Raw genomic sequence first — 24922 nt, forward strand, 5'->3', positions numbered from 1 at the left:
TACCAACTTGTAACGCCCCGGACACACCCGCCGGTGGTCGTTACTCCTGGCGGGACTTAGACTGGCCCCACAGATCAATACTAGTCTTTTCTGCGCACTTTGACCTCACTCGTGCACACCCGATAGCAACTTCCCGGTCGGTCACCCATCCTTAAACTACTCCAAGCTGAGCATGCTTAACTTCGGAGTTCTTTCTGAATGGGCTCCCGAAAAAGAAGGAATTCCTTATTGGTATGAGTAGTCTATCATCCTAATAAGCCACGCTATCACAGAGCTGGCCCGCGAGCCAGAGCTCGGCCACTTGGATTTAGCGACGCTACAGGGACAGACCCAAGCATAGACGTCATGCCAGCCCTTAAACATGAGGCAGTCGAGGGTGGGTTTGCAAGGGCTTATGACGTTCATGGCGTCGAAGCACCGGACAGGCAGGTGGTAATCATAAAGCAGCTCATGATCAAAGGGTAGAGCCAGTTCTGATAGATGCGAAAAATGATACATGCCGCAGGGACGGACCCACGCAGCTTGGGGATAGCACACCCCGAGGGGCACCCCCAATTGAACAAACCAAAGAAGTGTCACCTGGCACCGTTGCTGAAGGGGTGTTGGGGGAGTTGGAGATGCATGCTGCAGAAGTCGCTCCTCATGCGCCGCCCAGGTCCTGAACCTCGGGAGGCTCTGGGGGCCTAGGGCGATCACGGGGGTCCGTCACCACCTCCGACAGGATCGCCTGGTGCCTGGCCTCACGAGCCGCCAGGACGCCCCGCATGTGGCGCTGGTGCACGACAGCCCTTTTCAGCAAACCGAAAGGCATGCGAACGTAGCTGTGAGGGGGGCCCTCGCACCGGCCAACGTGGGACGGCCAGAAGAGCTCCTGAGACGCGGCCCTGTTGAGCCTAGGGATGTTCACGCAGGCGCGCAGCTCGCTATCCTCACCGGGGCAGGGAGCTGCGCCGGGTGGTGGGCGACGGTCGCCTCGTATAGCTCTTGCCTCCTGAAGCTCCTCCATTGCCTTGGTGATAAACTCCTGAGCGCCTAGCGCTTCACGCCCTGCGCTTTCCTCACGAAAGCGCGCGTTGAAGCACGCTTCCACATGGTGCCCGAGCGCCTCCCTCATGACGCTGGCCAGGTCAGAGGCCCTCCAGAGGAGAGCCCCCGAGCCTAGCCTGAGAGGGGCGCCGGGTGCGCCTTCCTATGCGAGAGGGGAAGGCGCCCCGTCAGTTGGCGCAGGGCTTGAGGCAGCGCCTCCGGACACCCCACCCTCTTGAGGTCCTTGGCGGAGCAGCTGCTTCTTCTTCTTGGGGACAGCATCAGGAGGGTAGACAGCGCCCTCGTCATGTGGGTCCTCGACCACCGCAGCCTGGTAGGCGTGCTCGAGAGAGCACACCGCGTCCTTCTCCTTGCAAACGACCGTGATGATGCCGCAGCTTCCTGGCATTTCGACGATGTTGTAACCATGATGAGTCACTGACGTGAACTTGGCCAGGGCCGGGTACCCAAGGGTGGCGTTGTACGGGAGGCGAATGTGGGCGACGTCGAAGTTGATGAGCTCAGTGCGGTAGTTGTCGCGCTTGTCGAAGGTGACAGGGAGGCGGATCTCCCCTATCGGGGTGGTGGAGCCATCGGTCACTCCTGGAGTCGGTCGAACGTCTCGACGAAGAGAACATTGAGCCCTGCACCACCATCAACGAGTGTCTTGGTGACGAGCACGTTGTTGATGGTAGGCGAGCAGAGCATCGGGAGGGCACTGGCAGTTGTCGCACACTTGAGCTGGTCGGAAGAGTTGAAGGTGATGGTGTACTTGGAACACCTGAGCGGACCTGTTGCTTCAAGCCTGGGGAGGGCCGCATTCACCTCACGGGCGAACAGCTTGAAGATGCGATGAGAGGCGGGGGCCTGAGCGCCACCTAGGATGCAAGCAATGGCTCGAGGCTCTTGGAAGCCCCCAGCCCCCTCGTCCTGGTGGTGGTCATCATTCCTTCTTGGCGATGGCGGCAGCGGAGGAAGGCCAACGTTGTCCTGAGGATGGTCCTCGCGAGGCTGATCTCTCCATGCGCCCTCACGAGGCTGGCCCTTCCAGCGGTCCACACGAGGTTGATCGCGCCAGCCCTGGCGGGGGTCACGGCCGTCATAGCGTCCTCCACCTCGGCCACCTCCACGGCCGTAGCCTCGGTCATTGCGCTCGGGGCGGCGAGCAAGGTGTCCATCGCGGATGGCCCTGAGCTCCTCGTAGTCGTTGGTGTTGTGGTTGTTCATGTTGTGGAAGACGCAGAACAGACAGCTGCCCTTGGATGACTCCGGGTGGTCGCAGCCGCGCTTCATCTCCGGTTCGGCCGCAAGCACGGCCGGTCCCTTGTGCTTCACGTCCTTGTCCTTGGCCTTCTTGTCTTGTGGGTCAACCTCCGGAACTTCTAGGAGGGAGAAGCAACCTTCCTCAGCTTTCGCACACTTGGTTGCCATGTTGAACATCTACAGAGCCGTGCACAGGTCCTCGTGTATGGTGAGCTCCTCCTTCATCTTGACATCGCGGACGTCGTCAATAAACGCAGATATGATGGCCTCATCCGAAACCTTGGGGATCTTGAGGCGAACACTGTTGAAGCGCCGGATGTACTTCTGCAAGGTCACCCGCAGCTGGTGGGCGGTCGTGAGTTCCCTGGAAGTTGGCGACAAAACGCTCTCGCATCTCGTCCCAGGAGGAGATCGATCCCGCGGGGAGGTTCGGGAGCCACGAACGCGCACCGTCTTTGAGGGCCATGGGAAACCAGTTTGCCATAACCTTCTCATCACCGTTGGCCGGATCAATGCTCAGCTCGTAGAGCTGCAAGAACTCGGCAGGGTCGGCGGTGCCGTCGTAGCGTGGAGGCAGGTCAGGCTTGAACTTCTCTGGCCAGACGACGCTGCACAGCTTCGGAGTGAACGCACGGCATCCCGTTGTGGTTACGGGAGCCCGCCGTAGAGGTGGAGCCTGATCTTGGCGCTCGCGCGCCACCACCGCAGGCGGCGCGCGGTCTTAACGTGGCGGTGCTAGAAGCGCAGGCGCATCTCCTTGCGGCCGCTGCACCATCCGGCAGCTTTCCTCGTCACGCGTCGGTGCCTTGCGCGGCGGTCGTGCCGTGGAGCCTTGCGCCATGGCTCGAGGGCGACGTCTTGCCTGGGAGGTGGAGGAGGCACACCGTGGGCCACGTCGCCCGCGAGAGGTGGCGGGGGAGGCACCGAGCGGGATGGTGCAGGGGCCTCCCCGGCGGCGCTGACGAGCTCGGTGATGTGGGCCAGCCAGTCCTCGTAGAGGTCATTGATGGGGCGATAGCGCAAGAGCTCGCGCGCCATGAGCAGCGCAGCCTGCGCATTCGCCGGCCTGCGACGAGCATGAGACGACGAAGCAACCGCTGAGGTCAGCGACGGAGTGGCATTGCGCCCATCCCACCGCACGGAGGGCTGCATCGATGAAGCCTGCTGCTCCTGGGCCGCGGGGCCGGTGGCGGCGTTGGCCGCGGGCGGCGGGGAACGGCGGGGAGCACCATCACCTGCGGGCGCCGTCTGGGCGACGCGGGCGGTGAGGGCGGCCCGGCGCTCAGCTCGAACTCGACGAGCATTAGCCATGGGAACGTCGAATCGGTGGCGAATCAACTGGAGGAAGAGAGGTTCCGACGCACCCCTACCTGGCGCGCCAAATGTCGGATTTCGGGCTCCGCAGACCCTTGATAGATTGAAACTCTGGGGCGCGTGCGAAGAACTCAACTTCCCTAGTCTGCCTACTCGCCAATCTCATGGCCTAGCTCGATGAACAGGAAGAAAATGGTACACAACAGTTTACCCAGGTTCGGGCCACCTTGCGGTGTAAAACCCTACTCCTTTATGGTGGATTGGCCTCGAGATGGGCTGAGGATGAACTAGTACAGTGGAAGAACAACCTTAGGAGGAGGTGTGTTCTTGAGCTGATGGGGGAGAGGATGGTCTGAATGTTCCGTCTGTCTCTACGGTGGTGGCTAGGTCCTATTTATAGTGGCCTTGGTCCTCTTCCCCCAAAATGGAGGTGGGAAGGGTTCCCACAATGGCCAAATTCGAAGGGAGACAACTAGTACATCTTACCTGACAAAAGTAGTCTTCGCCTGCAAAAGCCTCTAGTCGTGACGGCATGGTGGGCTCGACGATGACATACGTCCTGCCGTCCTGACGGTTGAGGGAGTCCTGGACTAAGGGGTCCTCGGGCGTCCGGCATGTTAGGCATGGGCCGTACTGATGGGCTGTGAAGATACAAGACCGAAGACTATCACCCGTGTCCGGATGGGACTCTCCTTGGCGTGGAAGGCAAGCTTGGAGTCCGGATATGAAGATTCCTTTCTCTGTAACCGACTTTGTATAACCCTAGTCCCCTCCGGTGTCTATGTAAACTGGAGGGTTTAGTCCATAGGGACAATCATAATCATACAGGCTAGACTTCTAGGGTTTTAGCCATTACGATCTCGTGGTAGATCAACTCTTGTAATACTCATATTCATCAAGATCAATCAAGCAGGAAGTAGGATATTACCTCCATAGAGAGGGCCCGAACCTGCGTAAACATCGTGTCCCCTGTCTCCTGTTACCATCGACCTTAGACGCACAGTTCGGGGCCCCCTACCCGAGATCCGCCGGTTTTGACACCGACATTGGTGTTTTCATTGAGAGTTCCGCTGTAACGTCGAAGACAGAATTGATGGCTCGCCTAGTTATCAAGGACGGTATCACCTCCGGAGGAGCCCTGGCCTCAGGCCGAAGCCTCCGGCTGGGCAGTTTTACCATGACCGCCCATACGGCCGTCAAGCCGACGATGACTTCTCGGATCATCAAAAATCACCTCCGTGTTGACTCTGAATACTCCAAATGGATGGATCCGACGGAGTTGTCGTCTTTAAACGAACTCCTAGATCGCATCGCCGCCTTGGGAGTCGCTACAGACTACGATCGGCTTGGGCTCAAACCCGATCAGAGAGAAATCAAATCTCCACCGATCACCCATCAGATAGCGGTAATAGAGGAGCAAAACAACAACTCTTCCTCTATATTGAGGACGAACTATGTTCGGATTTCCGAGCTCAAAGAGCCGGACACCTGTCCGCGGAACGACGCGCCCTGCCCTCCGAACCTAGAATCGGATGATGGGCCGGAAAAATCAGTTGATATCTCGGAGCCCGAACTATTAAGCTCGGAGATTTCTCAAACTCCGGATCCTAAATTGGGTCAGGGTTCAGATTTAAAGCCACCCACCCACCCAGATCCTAAATTGGCAGTAGTCTCAGGAAATAGTCCACCACTTTTGGGCCAGATTCCTCCTTGTCAAAGACAATATTAAAGATTGCCGCAACGAAGACGCGATCTCAGCATACTGCAATAATTGCACGGACGTAGGAATCCTCAATGTCATCAACTGCCGTCGCGTATTACACTTTGCTGACTTGGCAACCATCATACAGAAGTACTGTGCAATGGAAAGCGCCTGGAAAACTCAGGCAGCTCTCTGGGAACCACCAGTTTCCACTCAACCCTTCGTTCGGGCAAAAAGGATGCACCCTCGTGGGGCACCCGAACCAATAGTAAAGAAATCTAAGCACATTACAGGGCGCGGAACCGTTCTGGAGGGATGGCTCAGTAGGCCATGTAAAATACACACAACACCGGATACCATACCAACTCACAGCTTAGAGCATGTTGGATACTCTAGAAAGTGGCCAAGAGCTGCAAGGATATCCTCACCAAAAATACCCCAGAGCAACACCCCCCGGAAGACGACAACCTCAGTGTATTGACGGTCTTCGAGACTTAAGCTACGAACAATCCGTGCAAAAGGGCCATCCGCGACCTCGCCGAAGTCTGCCAAGTTACGGCAACAAACCCTTGGAACGACACGGCCATAACTTTCAATGGCAGTGACGAACCAAAATTCCGGACAGTCCAGGCACCGGCCGCCTTGGTCCTCAATCCAATTGTGGACGGTTTTCGGTTCACCAAAGTGCTCATGGACGGCGGCAGCGGACTAAACCTCATCTACGAGGATACACTCAACAAAATGGAAATAGATAGGATCCGCATCGAGCAAAGCAGCACGACCTTCCGAGGAATCATTCCCAGTCGCGAGGCGCGATGTGCGGGAAAAATCACACTTGACGTGGTATTCGGCACGCCGGAGAATTATCGGTCCGAGGAGATAACCTTCCAAGTGGCCCCTTTCAACAGCGGATATCATGCTCTATTGGGGCGAGACACATTTACACACTTCCAAGCTATACCTCATTACGGGTACATGAAGCTCAAGATGCCTGGGCCCAACGGTATCATCACTCTTGCCAGTGATACGGACATAGCACTCTGCGCTGAAAACAAAACCGCATCCCTGGCCCTCGAGGCACTGTCTGAAGCCCTCACGGCCGAAGAGCTAACCGCGCTGCACTCCACTATGGATAGGGATGACGTAATCCTGGACAAGCGACCCAAATCTACCTCCTTTAAACCAGCAGATGAAATAGTCAAATTTCAAGTCCACCCGACGGACCCCAAGAAGACAGCATCCATCGGGGCACAACTCGACCCAATGGTTGACGCCGCGCTACGAGAATTCTTGCGCGAGAACTGGGACATATTCGCCTGGCACCCTTCTGATATGCCAGGGATCCCACGCAGGTTACCCGAACACAGCCTCAACATACTAAAGGGATACAAACCGGTCAAGCAAACACTGCGGCGTTTTTCCGAACCCAAACGACAAGCCATGGGGGAGGAGCTAGCCAAGTTAATCTGGTGATGGTGCCAAAGAAGGATAAATCCTGGCGCCATGCGTCGATTTTAAAGACCTCAACAAGGCCTGCCCTAAGGATCCCTTCCCCCTCCCTCGCATCGATCAGATTATTGATGCTACCGCAAGACACGATTTACTGTGTTTCCTCGACGCATACTCCGGATACCATCAAATCAAAATGAAGGAGTCCGACCAAGCCGCAACAGCATTCATTACCCCATATGGGCCATTCTACTTCAACACTATGCCCTTCGGGCTCAAAAACGTCGGGGCCACCTACCAACGCATGACTCAAACATGCCTGGAGAAACAGATCGGCAAGACAGTTGAAGCATATGTGGATGACGTCATCATCAAAACTAGACGTGTCGAGTCATTGATAGACGATCTGCGTCTCACATTCGACAACCTCCGTACATATGACATTAAGCTTAATCCGGAAAAGTGTGTTTTCGGCGTTCCCGCTGGAAAACTGCTGGGCTTCATCGTTTCCAGTAGAGGAATTGAAGCAAACCCAGCCAAAATCCGAGCTTTGTCACAATTGGCTACGCCAACAGACCTTAAACAGGTCCAAAAACTAGCCGGATGTGTGGCAGCTTTAAGCCGCTTCATCTCCAGACTAGGAGAAAAAGCACTGCCACTCTATCGCCTTCTCCGACACATCGACCACTTTGAGTGGACGGATTTGGCAACGGCCGGACTGGAAGAAATAAAGGCTCTTTTAGCGAGCAACCCAATCCTGGCCGCACCGAACGTCGGCGAACCCATGCTATTATACATATCGGCAATGCACCAAGTGGTGAGCGCGGTGCTCGTCATTGAGCGAGAGGAGGACAGACACAAATTCCCGCTTCAGAAGCCGGTATACTACGTGTCCATTGTCCTCACACCATGCAAATCCCGTGACCCTCATTACCAAAAGATAGCATACGCGACCTTCATGGCATCCCGGAAGCTGCGACACTACTTCTAAGAGTGCTCGATCACGGTGGCTTCCGAAGTACCACTGAATGATATAATAAACAACCGCGATGCCACAGGCCGGATTGCTAAGTGGGCCATTGAGCTCCTTCCATTTGACATAACATACAAAGCACACAGAGCCATTAAATCCCAAGTACTGGCTGACTTCGTCGCTGAATGGACAGAGGCCGAACTCCCTAAAGAGTACGGCACATATTCTAACTGGGTCATGCACTTCAATGGCTCCAAAATGTTGGCGGGCTTAGGAGTGGGCGTTGTCTTAACATCCCCCACTGGAGACACAGTTCAGTACGTACTCCAAATATTATACACAGACTCGAACAACATAGCCGAATACGAGGCCTTACCGCATGGCCTTCGGATGGCCGTCTCCATGGGCATACAATGCCTGGAGGTGCGCGGGGATTCAAACCTCGCAATATCCCAAATAAATGGAGACTTCGACGCCAAAGATCCGAAGATGGCGGCCTATCGTAACGCCGTTCTCAAAATGTCAGCTCAGTTCGAGGGGCTCAAGTTTCATCATGTGGCTCGTGAAAGTAATCAAGCGGCGGATGTCCTTGCTCGCATCGGTGCTAAGCGCGACCCCGTCCCGCCTAACGTATTCCTGGAAAGTCTCTTTAAGCCATCCGTGGTGTGGCAAGGGGAGAGCGGCAACACCACTCCAGACTCGATTATATCCCCAGATTCCGAACACAATAAGGATATCATCGAGGGCTCAGCCACCGAAATAACACCATCAGCCCATCTTATCATGGCAGTCATTGCCCCATGGACTGAACCCTTCTTGTCCTACCTTAATAGGCGAGAGCTCCCTAAGGATCAGAATGAGGCTCGCTGCATTGTCCGACGTTTGAAAGCCTACAAGGTCCATGACGGAGAGCTCTACAAGAAAAGCGCTACAGGAGTACTTCAAAGATGTACTCCGAAGAAGAGGGGCGGCAGCTCTTGGCTGAAATTCATGCCAGTCTCGGTGGTCACCGTGCCGCAGCTCAGGCCCTTGTAAGTAAGGCCTTCCATACAGGATTCTATTGGCTGACGGCCCGAGCAGATGCACAGGACCATGTCCAACGTTGCGTCGGATGCCAGCTCTTCGCCAACCAAAGGCATATGCCACCCACCGCTCTACAAACAATCCCCATCACTTGGCCTTCTATGGTCTGGGGGCTTGATATGGTCGGACCCCTTAAAGGAGGAAGCCATAAGAAAAATATCTGTTGGTCATGGTAGATAAGTTCACTAAATGGATAGAGGCCAAACCAGTTAAAACGGACGAAGCCGGACCAGTGATAGACTTCATATCTGGTGTCGTGCACCGTTATGGTGTCCCACACAGCATCATTACCGATAACGACTCCAATTTCACAGCCGATGAGGTGAAAACCTGGTGTGCTAATCTGGGCATTAAGCTCGATTACGCCTCCGTCTATCACCCACAAACAAATAGTCAAGTCGAATGAGCCAATGGTCTTATTATGACCGGCATCAAGCCTAGACTAGCGCGGTCTTTGAAGGAACCAGACAAGCACTGGGTTGAGGAGCTCGACTCCGTACCCTGGGGGTTGCGAACCACGCCCAATCGCACTACCGGATATACACCCTTCTTCATGGTGTACGGCTCAGAGGCTGTGTTACCCTGCGACATTGTTCATGACTCACCTCGAGTGCGCATGTATGAAGAGAGAGAGGCCGAGCTTGATCGGCAGGACAGCTTAGATGCCCTGGAGGAGGAACGCGACGTCGCAAAAGCTCGTTCCGTGTTTTATCAACAACAGGCTCGCAGATATCAAAGCAGAGAAGTGCGGGCCAAGACCTATAATGTTGGCAAACTCGTTCTACGCTTGCCAGAGAAGAAAAAGGACAAACTCAAGCCCAAGTGGGAGGGTCCCTTCATCATTGACGAAGTTCTCACTGGAGGAGCGTACCGCCCGCGTGATGCATCCGATAATTGCATAGAGCTGAACCCATGGAACGAGGCCAGACTCTGAAGATTCTACGCCTAGGGCCGAACTTTTTGTTCGTCTTCTTCTCCCTTTTGTTTTCATTACTTTTTCCTCTCTTTTCGCCTTTATTTAGCTTTAAAAGCTTTCGTGCAGTTAAACCACACACCCACGACATACACATCCTTAAATATGTACGCCCATAATACCTGGGGGCTTCTTGTACATAAGCTTATTATTATTTTCTGGGCATCAAGCTCACCACATATGTGTTTTTCCCCCATATGTACCTTTTCTTCGCCATTATATGCATCATTTATGACTTAAGTTTTGGCCAAGGTGGGTTGCCTGGCTCCTGTGTTTATGCCCTACGTTCCCGTTTGTTTGGCTAGGGCATAAAGCGAGCACCTCTGCGATTGTTACTGACGGTTCATCCGGATGTGTACCTCAGACTGGGTGAAGCCGAAAGCTAGCATTCTTAAGGGAATATTTGGTCGGCGGACTAAAGATGTTTTCACACACATTACATTATGAACCCCCAGATGTTACGTATGCTGCGATTTTTCAATCACAGTTCGGACATGCATATTTACGCATGTTCACCCAGGGAAAGGAACCCTTAACGGAACTATTCTCTTTGGAAGATGCTTCTTACAATTACAATGTAATATAACATAGGTAGTCGGTTACAACTTGTCTGTTCAAGCAACCATGACCCCTACGCCTGGTTTCCACGCATACCCCGATCAATCTTGCCGCTAAGGTATTCGTAAACACTCCACACCTTCGGGTACAGAGGTCGAAGCAAAAAAGTCTGCCATGACGATCGTTTTACAATCCGGCTAGGGACAAATATGTCAAGGAAAGTACATAGTCACTGCGACTCAAAAATTTCCTCCTCTATGCCATTCAACAGGCTGTCTAACTTACAATCCTGTTGGGAATGTTTTGCGGCTACTTTTACCTGGTCATATACCAAACTAACGGGAATTTCCTTTCCGTCCGACCCTAGAGGTCCAACCCGGGCCATATGATTTGGATCAAGCTTGGTGTACCGTGTCTTCACCATGGCCCAGGCCTCTCGCGCACCTTCTCGGCAGGCCAATATCTTCCATAATTGAATACGCCGTCGGGCTCCTTTGAATAGCTCCACGAGCTCCGCCATACTTCCTGGAGGGGAGGCGGATGGCCATAAAGCCTTGGCAACACTCTGCATTGCTTGCCGAACTTTCTCGTGCCTTTGGGAAAGCTCTTGTAGCAGGTCGCCTTGAGATCCGGACATTTCCTCTTCGGGATGGCCAGTCAGCAGTTCCTGCCCTCGCCGAATCACAGGGAGACAAGTTCGCAAAGCATACTGAATAGGCCGCCTCGTAGCCTTTTATTCTCCTTCACGGAGTCGGCTAGCTGGGCTCACACATCTTTTAGTTCTTCGCCCAGTAGAGTGTTGGAATCCTGCAGCTTATTCTTCTCATCCCTGACCCGTGTCAGCACACGATCGCCCGCGGCCAGTTACCTTTTGGCTTCTTGCGCGACTTGCAGGGCCTCCTTCAGTTGATCTGACGATCCTGCCATGGGAGATATAAAAAATATTAATATTGCTGGTACATGATTATATTTTCTCGATGGAGAGGAACGTTACCAGGCGATGCCTCCTTGGATTTCTCCAGTTCGGCGGTAGTAGCAGCAAGCTCGGTCCGACATTTTTCCAGCTCTTGATACAACAGGTTGTTCTTCTCTGTGAGCACCTGGGTATACAATGATCCTTAAAACAGTTGTATCAACTGCTTCAAGTCTCGGGCGCTACTGGTATATATAATTATCAGATTTGTGCAAATGTGTACTTACCCGCATATCTTTCAAATGCTGGTCTGTGGCTCTAGTAAGCCCGTCTCGAGCAGCTCGGATGTATGCATCAGCCGAGCTGAAAGCGTTGAATGCCTCCTTTCTAAAGCCGGGGTCGCGAAGAGCGGCCCGCCGGCGCCGATGATTCATGGCGCTTTCCACCTCAGAATTTGTGACGGATGCATCATCTGACTCCTCTACCGAAGGATAATCCGGCGTCACTCCCGTATCAGCCCTCACCTTAAAAGCAAGGTCGGGAACCTGACTTGTGGGGGTACGGCCAGCGAGATCCCCGGATATAGTCCGGCGAACATTTTTTCTGATAAGACACAGCGGATAACGTCACAGTTTGATGTGACTGCCAGGGGGCATGATTAAAAAACCATACCTCTTTGTTGAAGGCTCTGCCGTGTTGTCGTTCGCTTTCCTCTTCGAAGATTTGCTTGGTGTGGGCGCTGCTCTCTTAGGAGATGCCTCTGGCGCACATTGAGACATCGAGCGCCTCCCCTTTGGAGCACAAAATAGTGCGGTGACTGAGGCGTAATGAGGAAGCTCTCTCGAAAAAGGTGTCTCTCGATCACTTACATGCGAGGCAGGGAGGAGACCGGGATAGTCGGCGGTGATGGTCACTTCAGTGCCGTCGTAGCTCGCCTGGTAGAACACCCCATCCTCGAGCTCCACGAATATGTCTGGATCCTCTTCAAATCCGGGGTCAAGGTCCCGGTTGTGATCCTCTGGCTGTGGGGAGGGGCTATGGATCCCCTTGGTGACCTTCCGCCATTCCTGTCACAAATGGATGGGTTAATGTCCATTAAAAGTGACTCAGCGAGAGGATTGAGTAAAGTAGTGGGATTAGAACTCACCTCACTAGGAGGATTGTACATGGAAAATCCATCTCGACGCTTAATACGAGTGAACTCCTCTTTCTCCCCTTTATACAGTTTGACCAGTATTCTGGCCAAAGCGGCGGGGGTGTCCGGACCCTTCCGACCGCAGCGGGAGGCGTCATCTTCCCCATTATAGTGACACATGGGAAGCCCTATGTATTGGAGTGGCTGAACCCCCCGCACTATGGAAGTCACCATTACCTCGACTATTGCTAGTCCGGACTGGGCAAGCGCCTTTATCTTGCCCATCAATTGACGGACTTCCGCGCTATCTTCCTCCTCATGGCTCTGAGGGCGCCAGTTGTGGCGTTTCTTCAACGGAGCGCTTGAAAATTCGGGAAGACCCATTGGGACTGGGTCGGGAAGGGCGACGTCCTCAATATAGAACCACTCGGAAGGCCACTCTTCGGACGCCTCCTTCGGTGTGCCGGACAGGTATCCGGTCTCGGCGATGAGCCATACCTCGGCTCCACCCACTTCGAATATTGATCCCTCTTGGTTACGAGGGACGAGGCAGAATAGTTTCCTCCATAATTCAAAATGGGCCTCACAACCCAGGAAAAGCTCACAAAGAGCAACGTAGCCCGCAATGTGCAGGATGGAGGCAGGAGTGAATTGGTGCAGTTGGAGGCCATAATACTGCATAAGTCCTTGGAGGAACGGGTGTATTGGAAATCCGACGCCTCTTAGCAAGTAGGGAACGTAGCACACTCGTTCCCCCTGGATGGATTGGGGAAATTCTCCGCTTGAGCCCCGCCATTGAAGGAAGTCAATCCTGCTCGAATAGGGACTAGATTCGCGGGGGGAAGAAATCCCTGTGTTTGCAGCTTCACTAGCTGACCGTCGGATACGGAACAGCTCTCCCAATCACCTTTTTCGGAGTTGTGGGGACGGGAGGAAGAACTGGGAGCGCTAGCCATGTTGGAATGGTTCCTCCTACCAAGTTCTGAGGATTTTCCGTGTGGTGTGGAATGGATCTGAGATCCGATCTCTTTAAATAGACTCTTTTCTTACATGGCCGGGGTGTTATGTGCAAAAAATACCCTAACCTCTCGTATTCTCGACACGTGGAAGCTGAAGCCATGGATGCACAGAATCTGAGGGGTACGACATTAAATGGAAGGCCGAATACAGCTCTGTGAAGTCATCAGAGGAGGAACCCGCCTTGCAATGTCGAAGACAATCTGCGCGCTAGACACATCGTCATTGAAAGCCTGGTTCAGGGGCTACTGAGGGAGTCCTGGACAAAGGGGTCCTCGGGCGTCCAGTCTATTGGGCATGGGCTGGACTGATGGGCTATGAAGATACAAGACCGAAGACTCTCACCCGTGTCCGGATGGGACTCTCCTTGGCGTGGAAGGCAAGCTTGGCGTCCGGATATGAAGATTCCTTTCTCTGTAACCGACTTTGTATAACCCTAGTCCCCTCCGGTTATATATAAACCGGAGGGTTTAGTCCATAGGGACAATCATAATCATACAGGCTAGACTTCTAGGGTTTTAGCCATTACGATCTCGTGGTAGATCAACTCTTGTAATACTCATATTCATCAAGATCAATCAAGCAGGAAGTAGGGTATTACCTCCATAGAGAGGGCCCAAACCTGGGTAAACATCGTGTCCCCTGTCTCCTGTTACCATCGACCTTAGATGCACAGTTCGGGACCCCCTTCCCGAGATCCACTGGTTTTGACACCGATAGCGATCTTGGTCTTATTACATGGGAATGTAAACCTTTAGCTGATTCCTCGGGACTCCGCGCCTGCGCTTGCCTCCTTAGCACCAATGAGGAAACTGCTATCCTGCGCCCGCTGGCGCCCGCCTGGCCTTGGTCATCATGGCTCACGTCATCTGAACCTCGCGAGGTGAGGCTTGCATAGAAATATCCGCTCCTCGGGAGCCAACCAGAGGAGGCCGCTCCTTCTGGAGGTCTTGGTGTCGTCCGACTCGCGAGGCTTGGCCCCTCGTGAGGGTCTTGAGTTGTTAATGCTGAAGGTGGGCCATACCGGGCCATTGATGGAGCCACGCCATGGGCCGCAGGCAGGCAAGTCTGGGTACCCCCGTTCCCAGAATGCTGATACTTTCCTTAACGGAAATTGAAATCTAATGTTTCCTTCTTTCATATCAATAATTGCACCAATCGTTCTAAGGAAAGGTCTACCAAGAATAATAGGACATGTAGGATTGCAATCTATATCAAGAACAATGAAATCTACGGGCACATAATTCCTATTTGCAATAGTAAGAGCATCATTAATCCTTCCCATAGGTTTCTTAATAGTGGAATCCGCAAGATGCAAATTTAAGGAACAATCATCAAATTCACGAAAACCTAACACTTCACATAAAGTTTTTGGAATCGTGGAAACACTAGCACCCAAATCACAGAAAGCATGGCACTCATAATCTTTAATCTTAATCTTAATAGTAGGTTCCCACTCATCATAAAGTTTTCTAGGGACAGAAACTTCCAATTCAAGCTTTTCTTCAAAGGATTTCATCATAGCATCAACGATATGTTTAGTAAAAGCTTTGTTTTGATTATAAGCATGAGGAGAATTCAACATGGATTTCAACAAGGAAATACAATATATTAAAGAACAATTATCATAATTAAATTCCTTGAAATCCAAATGAGTGGGTTCATTGCTACTTAAAGTTTTGACCTCTCCAATCCCACTTTTATCAAATTTTGCATCAAGATCTAAAAACTCTGAATCATTGGGACGCCTTCTAACTAAAGTTGACTCATCTCCAGTCCCATCTTTATCAAAATTTACATTGGAAAACAAAGATTCTATAGGAGTCACATCAATCACTTTAAGATCTTCATCATTATTTTCACGAAAACTAGAAGAACACACTTTTATAAACCAATCTTTTTTAGCACGCATCTTAGCGGTTCTTTCTTTGCACTCATCAATGGAAATTCTCATGGATTTGAGAGACTCATTGATATCATGCTTGGGTGGAATAGATCTAAGTTTCAAAGAATCAACATCAAGAGAAATTCTATCCACGTTCCTAGCCAAATCATCAATCTTAAGCAATTTTTCTTCAATCAAAGCATTGAAATTGTTTTGCGAACTCATAAATTCTTTAACAATATTCTCAAATTTAGAGGGCATCTTATTATAATTTCCATAAGAATTGTTGTAGGAATTACCATAATTATTAGAGGAATTACTAGGAAACGGCCTAGGATTAAAATTACCTCTATTCGCGTTATTACCAAAATTGTTCCTACCAACAAAATTCACATCCATAGATTCATTATTATTCTCAATCAAAGTAGACAAAAGCATATCATTAGTATAAATAGGAGCACCCTTGCTAGCAAATAATTTCATAAGCTCATCCATCTTTCCACTCAAAACATTAATCTCTTCAATTACATGCACTTTTTTACAAGTGGAAGATCTTTCGTTATGCCATTGAGAATAATTAACCATAATATTATCTAGGAGTTTGATAGCTGCTCCGAATGTAATTTCCATAAAAGTACCTCCCGCGGCCGAATCTAAGAGATTTCTAGAAGCAAAATCCAATCCGGCATAAAAAATCTGTATAATCATCCACAAATTCAAACCATGCGTAGGGCAATTCCGTATCATTAATTTCATCCTCTCCCAATATTGTGCAACATGTTCATGATCAAGTTGTTTAAAATTCATAATATCGTTCCTAAGAGAGATGATCTTAGCGGGAGGAAAATACTTGGAAATAAAAGCATCTTTACACTTATTCCATGAATCAATACTATTTTTAGGCAAAGATGAAAACCAAGTTTTAGCACGATCTCTAAGCAAGAACGGAAATAGCTTCAATTTAAAAATATCATTATCCACATCTTTTTTCTTTTGCATATCACACAAATCAATGAAATTATTAAGATGGGATGCGACGTCTTCATTGGGAAGGCCGGAAAATTGATCTTTCATAACAAGATTCAGCAAAGCGGTGTTGATTTCACAAGATTCCGCATTAGTAGCAGGAGCAATCGGAGTACTAATAAAATCATTATTATTGGTGTTGGAAAAGTCACACCATTTGGTATTATCTTGATTCATCGTGACAAAGCCAGCAATCCAACACACGAGCACACAAAAAAGGCAAGCAAAAAAGGCGAATGGAAGAGGGGCGAAGAAAAGGCAAAAAAATTCAAAAATCTTTTAGAAGTGGGGGAGAGGAAAATGAGAGGCGAATGGAAAATAATGTAATGCGAGAGATGTGAGTTTATGATGGGTACTTCGTATGTCTTGGCTTGGCGTAGATCTCCCCGGCAACGGCGCCAGGAATTCTTCCTGCTACCTCTTGAGCTTGCGTTGGTTTTTTCCTTGAAGAGGAAAGGGTGATTCAATAAAGTAGAGTAAGTATTTCCCTTAGTTTAGAGAACCAAGGTATCAATCCAGTAGGAGACAATGCACAAGTCACCGAATACCTGCACAAACAAACACCAACTTGCACCCAACGCGATAAGGGGTTGTCAATCCCTTCACGATTATTTGCAAAGTGAGATCTCATATAGATGGATAAATGGTAAAGTAATATTTTTGGTATTTTTGGTTTATGGAACGGAAAGTAAAAGATTCCAAAGAAAGTAAATGGGAAACTAAAATTGTAGATCGGAAACTTATATGATGGAAAGTAGACCCGGGGGCCATAGGTTTCACTAGAGGCTTCTGTCAAGATAGAAAATATTACGGTGGGTGAACAAATTACTGCCGAGCAATTGATAGAAAAGCGCATAATTATGACAATATCTAAGGCAATGATCATGAATATAGGCATCACGTCCGTATCAACTAGACCGACTCCTGCCTACATCTACTACTATTACTCCACACATCGACCGACTCCTGACTGCATCTAGAGTATTAAGTTCATAAGAACATGGTAACGCATTAAGTAAGATGACATGATGTAGCGGGATAAACTCAAGCAATATGATGAAAACCCCATCTTGTTATCCTCGATGGCAACAATACAATACATGTCGGTTCCCCTTCTGTCACTAGGATCGAGCACCGCAAGATTGAACCCAAAGCTGAGCACTTCTTCCATTGCAAGAAAAACCAATCTAGTTGGCCAAACCAAATCAATAGTTCGAAGAGACTTGCAAAGATATCAAATCATGCATATAAGAATTCAGAGAAGATTCAAATAATATTCATAGATAAGCTGATCATAAATACACAATTCATCGGATCTCGGCAAACACACCGCAAAAGAGTATTGCATCGAATAGATCTCCAAGAACATCGAGGAGAACATGGTATTGAGAATGAAAGAGAGAGAAGAAGCCATCTAGCTACTAGCTATGGACCCGTAGGTCTGTGGTAAACTACTCACGCTTCATCGGAGAGGCAATGGTGTTGATGTAGAAGCCCTCTGTGATCGTTTCCCCCTCCAGCAGGACACAGGAAAAGGTCCCTAGATGGGATCTCAAGGGTACAGAAGGGTGCGGTCGTGGAGAAGTGTTTTCGTGGCTCTCCTGGTAGGTTTTGGAATATTTGAGAATATATAGGCGGAAGAAATAGGTCGGTGGAGTCACGAGGGGCCCATAAGGGTGGGGGCGCGCCCTACCCCCCATGGGCACGCCCTTCGACCTTGTGGACGCCTCGTGGCTTCCCTGACGTGCACTCCAAGTCCTCTGGATGTCTTCTGGTCCAAGAAAAATCATCGTGAAAGTTTCATTCCGTTTGGACTCCGTTTGGTATTCCTTTTATGCGAAACTCTAAAACAAGGAAAAAACAGGAACTAGCACTGGGCTCTAGGTTAATACGTTAGTCCCAAAAATCATATAAATAGCATATGAAAGCATATGAAACATCCAAAACAGATAATATAATAGCATGGAACAATAAAAAAATTATAAATACGTTGGAGACGTATCAATAGCCCGCGTACACATCACTTGCACTGAATGAGGAATAGCTCTCCAGGTCCAATTTGGCCTTGCCTTTCTTCAATGAAGGTAATTCTTCTTTGGTACTATGCTTGGTGAGAACAATGGAGGCTCCTGGCATTGTATAAGTCGTCCTAGTGATAGTAACATCATCGGAGTTCTTCTCATGAGGTATCTCTTCAGTTAATTGGGCGAGATAGGTAGGCTTAGGACTTGGAGGGTCATGGATGGTTGTCGGGTTAACCTCAGTATCCATAGGCTCAAAGGTCGCAGGGTCAGTCTGAGGAGGCGGGCTATCTTGCTGGTTAATAGAATCTCCAGGATTCTGAATCGGGACCTCAGGGGTCTCCAGCATCTGCTTCTCTGGCTCAGACGTCTCAGGGGCCTTGGAAGAGCCGCCCACCTTTTGTTTTTTGCCCGCCTTTGCTTTGCCCCCGCGACAGGAATACAAGAGTTTATGAGTACATAGCCACAAAGTTTTTATCAACAAATGAAAAGACTTACCCTTGGGCAACAATGAAGGCAGGAAGCTAGGTTCCAGTTGAGTCACCGGATGATGGTGGCGTTCCCTGATAGTTTTAATCAGAAGGATTAAGAGGTTGATGTATGAGACCGGCTTTCGGAAGGGATAAGGTTGGGCTGTGATGAGTCACCTCGTTGTGACGTTTTCAAGGAGCCGGTGTGTTGGATAAGCCGGCTACAAGGTCTTCAGTGCCACCGCTCCGGGTCAGGCGCCTTGACTCGTGTTGCTGCTTCTTCAAAAGAAAGTCGGGGTCCAAATGAGCAAGGGGGTGAGAAAGTCTTACTTTCCGGGTGACCTGCCGTGTTTTCTTTCTTGGCGAAGATTCTGAATCAGAGGATACAGGAATTACCTTTGCAGCATCGGCGTGGCTCGTCTCCACTTCTTCCTGAGAGGAATCAACATCAATAAGTTTCATAAAGAAAAGACCAAGGGAGTCAAGTTCTACCTCCGACTCATCTAGCTCAAGAAGTTCTTCTACCATTTGCATCTTACGGCGGCCCGTAGCACGAGTCTTTGCTTTAGGCTTCTTAGTGGGCGGGGCAGCTTGTAGTTTCGTCTTCCAGAAGGGAGAGCCGGCAGGTATATACAAGAGCAATAAGTTAAAATGATATGAAATGCAAGAGATAGATAAACAGGATAAAGATTTGTTCAAAATGCTTACAGGAGGAGCCGGGTTAAGAGTGTAGAAAGGGTTCAGTCCCACTTTGATGCACTTCTCTAAAGATTCCCCAAGCAGTGTCTTAACTGAGTCATTGATTTCTTTATCAGTTAAGCGTGTTTGGTCGTAACGCTGCGGATCCTTTGTATCACCAGTATACTGGCACATTAAGCCGGGGCGCCGGCTCAGTGGTAAAATCCTCCATGCGACCCAGCAGCGGACCAGATCAACTCCAGTTAAGCCGTTGGCTAGTAGAACCCTTATCTTTGAAAATGTTGGGTCATACTGGGCATGCTCTGCGGCAGTCAATCGACGTGGAAGCACGTCGCTGGTAGTGAGCCGGTAGGGGCAGTAACCCGGCAAGGGGTTTTCTCCAGCCGGGAAGGTGTCCTTGCAATAGAACCAGGTATAGTTCCAGTCTTTGGGATGAATGGGCAGTGCGGCTGAGGGAAAGGTTACATCCCTCCGCCTGTGGATGGAAACACCTCCAAGCTCAAGACTGGGCCCATCTGACATTTCAGTCTGGCGGTTGATATAAAAGTAATCTCGGAAGAGGTCAACAGTGGGCTCTTCTTGAAGGTACACCTCACAGAATACTTGAGAGTTACACATGTTAGAGATGGAGTTGGGGACAATGTATTGACGATGAATATTGTAGAAGTGCAAAACATCCCGGAAGAATTTTGACCCGGGTGGTGAAAAGCCATGAAGGAGCTGATCCGAGAAAATAACAATTTAACCCTCTCTGGGTTGAGGAATAGTTTCAGGGTCGGGAACGCACCAGTGAATAACATCTTTAGCTGGCAAAACCCCCATGTCCACATATTCATTTAGTGAGAGCTCAGAGACTCTGGAAGCAACCCAGCCGCAGGAAGTGGGAGTCTTAGTCATGGTTGGCCGGATTAAAAAGCTACCGCCAAGGAATAAAAGTATGGCGGGTTAATATTGCAATGAAAAGGCGCCTAAGTGATTGCAAGGATGTTTCAGCAGCAACAAGCTGGGTATGGTTATAAGATTAATCATTATGACGAATCATGGAAAAATTATAAGCATGGAAAAATTATAAGCCGCCCTAGATAAGAGGATAAGGCGACTCTCAAATTGATTGAGGTATGGTAGGTTAAGTTGTGACAATCTAAGTCGGTAGCATGCAGGCAGGTTACAAATTCATTATTAAGCCGCCTGAACAATGATGGGCGAATCAATTATATACGGATCCAAAGTTGTTGAAATTTTGCTAAGTATGGGGCAAACAAGTTTCGCAGATTGCAGCTATATTTACAGATATACGGCAGTTCAGAAAAGATGAATAATTTTTAAACCTAAAGTGCAACAGCGGAAGAACTAGCAGGTTGTGTGTTGATTCTGAAAAAGAAGGGATCCATCCAAGATGCGAAATAAGGACTAAAACTGCTACCGCCCTAGTCCTATCCTGTTTTTGGATTGAAATACGACTTCTAGACATAGGATGGATGAAGTTAGATAAGCCAAGATGAACACCGATGAACTACAAGAACTGACGTGACCTAATGTTGGATCTGAGGGAGGAGCAGAATGGAACCTGATGGTGCCAGAGAATGGCGGAAGCGTGCGGCAGAACTTTGGTCGCAACAGGTTGATGCAGCGGCCACGGCAAGGGGCAGTCAGCGTCATTGGGCTGGCGTGGCGGAGCTCCGGTCATGACGGTCTTCTAGAGAAAGAAGAAGAAGTGGAGGCGACGGGGGTAAAAAGGAAAAGAGATGGACCCCCGTGCCTATTTACAAGGGGAAAGTGGTATAGTGAAACGACAGGCCCGAAGATGGAGGAGGCATTATAATTATCTCAATAGAGGGTGCGCCTCGATTCTCAGAATGGCTAGTTAATGCAAAGGATTCGTTGTGACGTCACAAGATTTTTCTGAATTTATTTAAAATGACATCATATTTTCGTATGGCGGGTTATAAAGGTCTGTTCAAGGTTAAACGCTAGAAGGAATCAAAGAAGACTCGCCAGCTAGGGACAGTGGAGATTGACATGAACCAGTTCAAATCAATCTGGGGCCTAATGTTGGGGATATAACCCCATGGTGTGACCCGCCCATGAGGGGCCGGGTTACACTATTGGCGACTCGTGAAGAAGGCCTTAGATAGGCCTAAGAATCCAATATATGGAACCTAGGGGGCGACTTACATGGAGAGCCGGACGGGACCCAAGCTCAGAAGATGGCACGAGACCCGGCGGTCTAAGCCGCCCAATGGTGACTTGCCTGATAAGGCGGGGCGATTTAGAACCAAAGTCGGTTACGTTGTGTAAACCGACCTGGACTCTTGTAAGCCCAGGGCCTCGACCTGTGTATATAAAGGCGAGAGCCTGCGGCGGGTAAAGTTAAGTTACAATTGATCGATAGCTAGGTCAAGCGATTCCGCTCCCTTGTAATCGATACTCAATCAATACAACATAAAGAAGGAAGTAGGCTTTTACCTCATGGGTGAGGGGCCGAACCTGGGTAAACTCATGTCTCTCGTCCCGTTCAACCCCTTTAAGCTAATCGCCGTAGCCATGGCCTCACACCTAGGTCCTTTCACAAGGGCATCTATCGTGACAAAACCACGACAGTGACCAAACACCCAAGAGTAATAAGCTTCTCACCTTTCACTTCCACGTATCACTGTGGAGAACTCAAACCGATGCACCTAATGCAATGGCAAGGGCACATGGACTGCCCAAGTCCTTCACTCTCAAATCCCACCGAAGCAACGAAAGCTATGGAGGAATATGAGAGGAAGAACAAGAAAGAGAACACAAAGAACTCCCAGATCTAGATCCAAGGGGATCCCCTCACATAGAGGAGAAAGTGATTGGTGGAAATGTAGATCTAGATCTCCTCTCTCTCTTTTCCCTCAAGAACTAGCAAAAATAATTTGAGGGATTGAGAGATAGCAAGCTCGAAGAAGGTTAACAATGGGGGAAAAACACGAGCTCAAAAGATAGGGACCATTGGGGAAGAAGGCCCCCTTAAATAAGCCCCCCCCCGAATCGAACAGTTATGCCCACAAGTCATGCTGAAGCGGTACTACTGCTCGGGGGGAGCAGTACTATCGCTTATCACGGTCAAAACAGCCCAAGGAGACAGAAAAACAAGAGTGGTAGTTCTGCCAAGAGAGGTACTACCGCTCGGGGGAGCAGTACTACCGCTTAAGTAGTACTACCACTCTCTACTACCGATCTACTACTGCTCGAGCAATTTGGGCAACAGAAGCATAAAAGTAAGCAGAAGTGGTTGCAGTAGAGGGAAGCGGAAGTACCGCGCAAGCGGTACTACCGCTCGGGGGAGTAGTACTACCGCTTAGAGCAGTACTACCACTCTACTACCGTTTAAAACTGAAAAACTATCCAAGCAAAATAGAAGGATGCTCCAATACTGAAACTGCTATAACTCGTGCAAACAGGCTCCACAATCAGCAAACTCAAGCTTGTTAAGAACTAGCAATGGAGAAGAAATGCCAATAGGATAGGAAGAGGACCTTCCCCAAGTATGAACTGGCAAACTCTCCAACACCGAAAAACTCAAAGATGATGCATGAGAACTCCGTTTTCGATGAGCTTGAGTTTGACAAGAAGACAAACACAAACTCTAAAACCACACGGAGAGGAATCAAATAAGAACCAAGAAAGATGATGACATGCAATGGTTTGAGCTCTCTACAAACAATACGATCAATCTACTCACTCGAGTGCCCCCCTTGATATTACGGCTATCAATCCTATAGCCTGGTCTCCTAAATAACACCATGAGACTGGTAAAATAGAAAACCTATCACGGACAAACTTTTGCCTTGCGCATAATCCACTTGATCTAGATGATGACGATCTTGACCTCCTCAAGTTGGACCGCGTTTCTTGATTGCGCTGGCTCGATGAACACTAGTAGATTACTCCCCCATACTCCACTATGGGTGAGCCACTCTTAGGCACATCTTCACAAGTCCATCGTCACCACAATGGACGACAAGCTTCAAGCCCGATCTCTTCGTGATGCTCCACTTGAACTTGCACACCACAAACTTGATCACTATCACCACTTGATGTCATCCTCCTTGTATTGTATGAGATTTTACTCTTGGCGCAAGCCCATGGAAACATACCTAACCCCACATATAACTCTTACGTAGACCATGGGTTAGTACACAAAGCGTAGTGGATAATGCTTACCATACCTCTCCGTACATCTTGTACGCTTTGTGTGTTCATCAACTAGATTCACTCTTTGACTTAGTCTTGATCAACCTTGTATCATGTCTTCTCTATGACCAATCTTTGGATAATTCCTTGAATAGCACCTTGGTCATCACATAATCTCCTTGAAACAAACAAATGGACTTCAAGAAATGCCTATGGACAAACCCTTCAAATATAGCTTAAGGCAACCATTAGTCCAAAAAGATTGTCATCAATTACCAAAACCAAACATGGGGGCACCATGCTCTTTTGCTAGGCTTCTAATTATGAGGACAAGAGTATTAGCCAAGCTCTAATTAGTCAACTAGGACCAACTAGAACATGAACTAGAAGACCTAGAGGAGGCTCCAAAAACTGTGTGTTCAATTGGGCACCAAACCTCCACTATATATAGGTTAGAGGGGAGAGGGAGGGCTGCCACCAAGGAGGGAAACACTCCTTGGGGCGTCCAGCCAAGGGGAGGAGGAGTTGGACTCCTCCTCTACTCCTATTCGGCCTCCTTCCTTAGGGAAGGGGCGCCTCTCCCCACTTGGGCCCTTGTGGCCCAAGTTGATTTCCACCTCTTGGCCTTTTTAGGCCCGTTGATATTAAATGAAATATAAAATTGTTTTAAATACTTTCAGACCATTTTATATATAATTTAACATTCTGGAAACATTTTCCACCTATATATCATTTATCGGTAATACCCGGTATTACTCGATATTCACCGAAACCCTTCCGGTGACCCCGAAACACCGAAACTGGCTGCAGCTGATTGAGTCCAAGTACCTGCAGGGCCAGCCCCTCTTGGCTTGCTTGCACTCGGCTGGGTCCCAGTTTTGGAAATCTGTCCAGGCCATCAAGGATGAGATTAGGCTGGGTTTGCGGTTCTCGGTTGGTAATGGGTCTGGGACCCAATTTTGGTTGGACCCCTGGCTTGATGAGGAGCCTCTTCGCATGCGGTTTCTAAGGCTCTTTGCGATTTTTTACGACCCAGCTGTTCTTGTTTCTGTGGGTGCTTTGGATGAGGGATGGAACATTGTGTTCCGCCACTCATTCGGACCAACTGAGGTGCAGGAATGGGCAGACTTGAGGGAAGTAGTCCCTCTTCCTTTGTCCTAGGATCCTGACACTGTTTCTTGGAGTATTTCTCCTTCGTGAGAATTCTCCGTAAGTTCCGCTTATCAGGCGCTATGCTGGCTGCCGGTT

The sequence above is a fragment of the Aegilops tauschii genome, chromosome 6, assembly GCF_002575655.3.
Source record: "Aegilops tauschii subsp. strangulata cultivar AL8/78 chromosome 6, Aet v6.0, whole genome shotgun sequence".
In the NCBI taxonomy this organism is placed as follows: Eukaryota; Viridiplantae; Streptophyta; class Magnoliopsida; order Poales; family Poaceae; genus Aegilops; species Aegilops tauschii.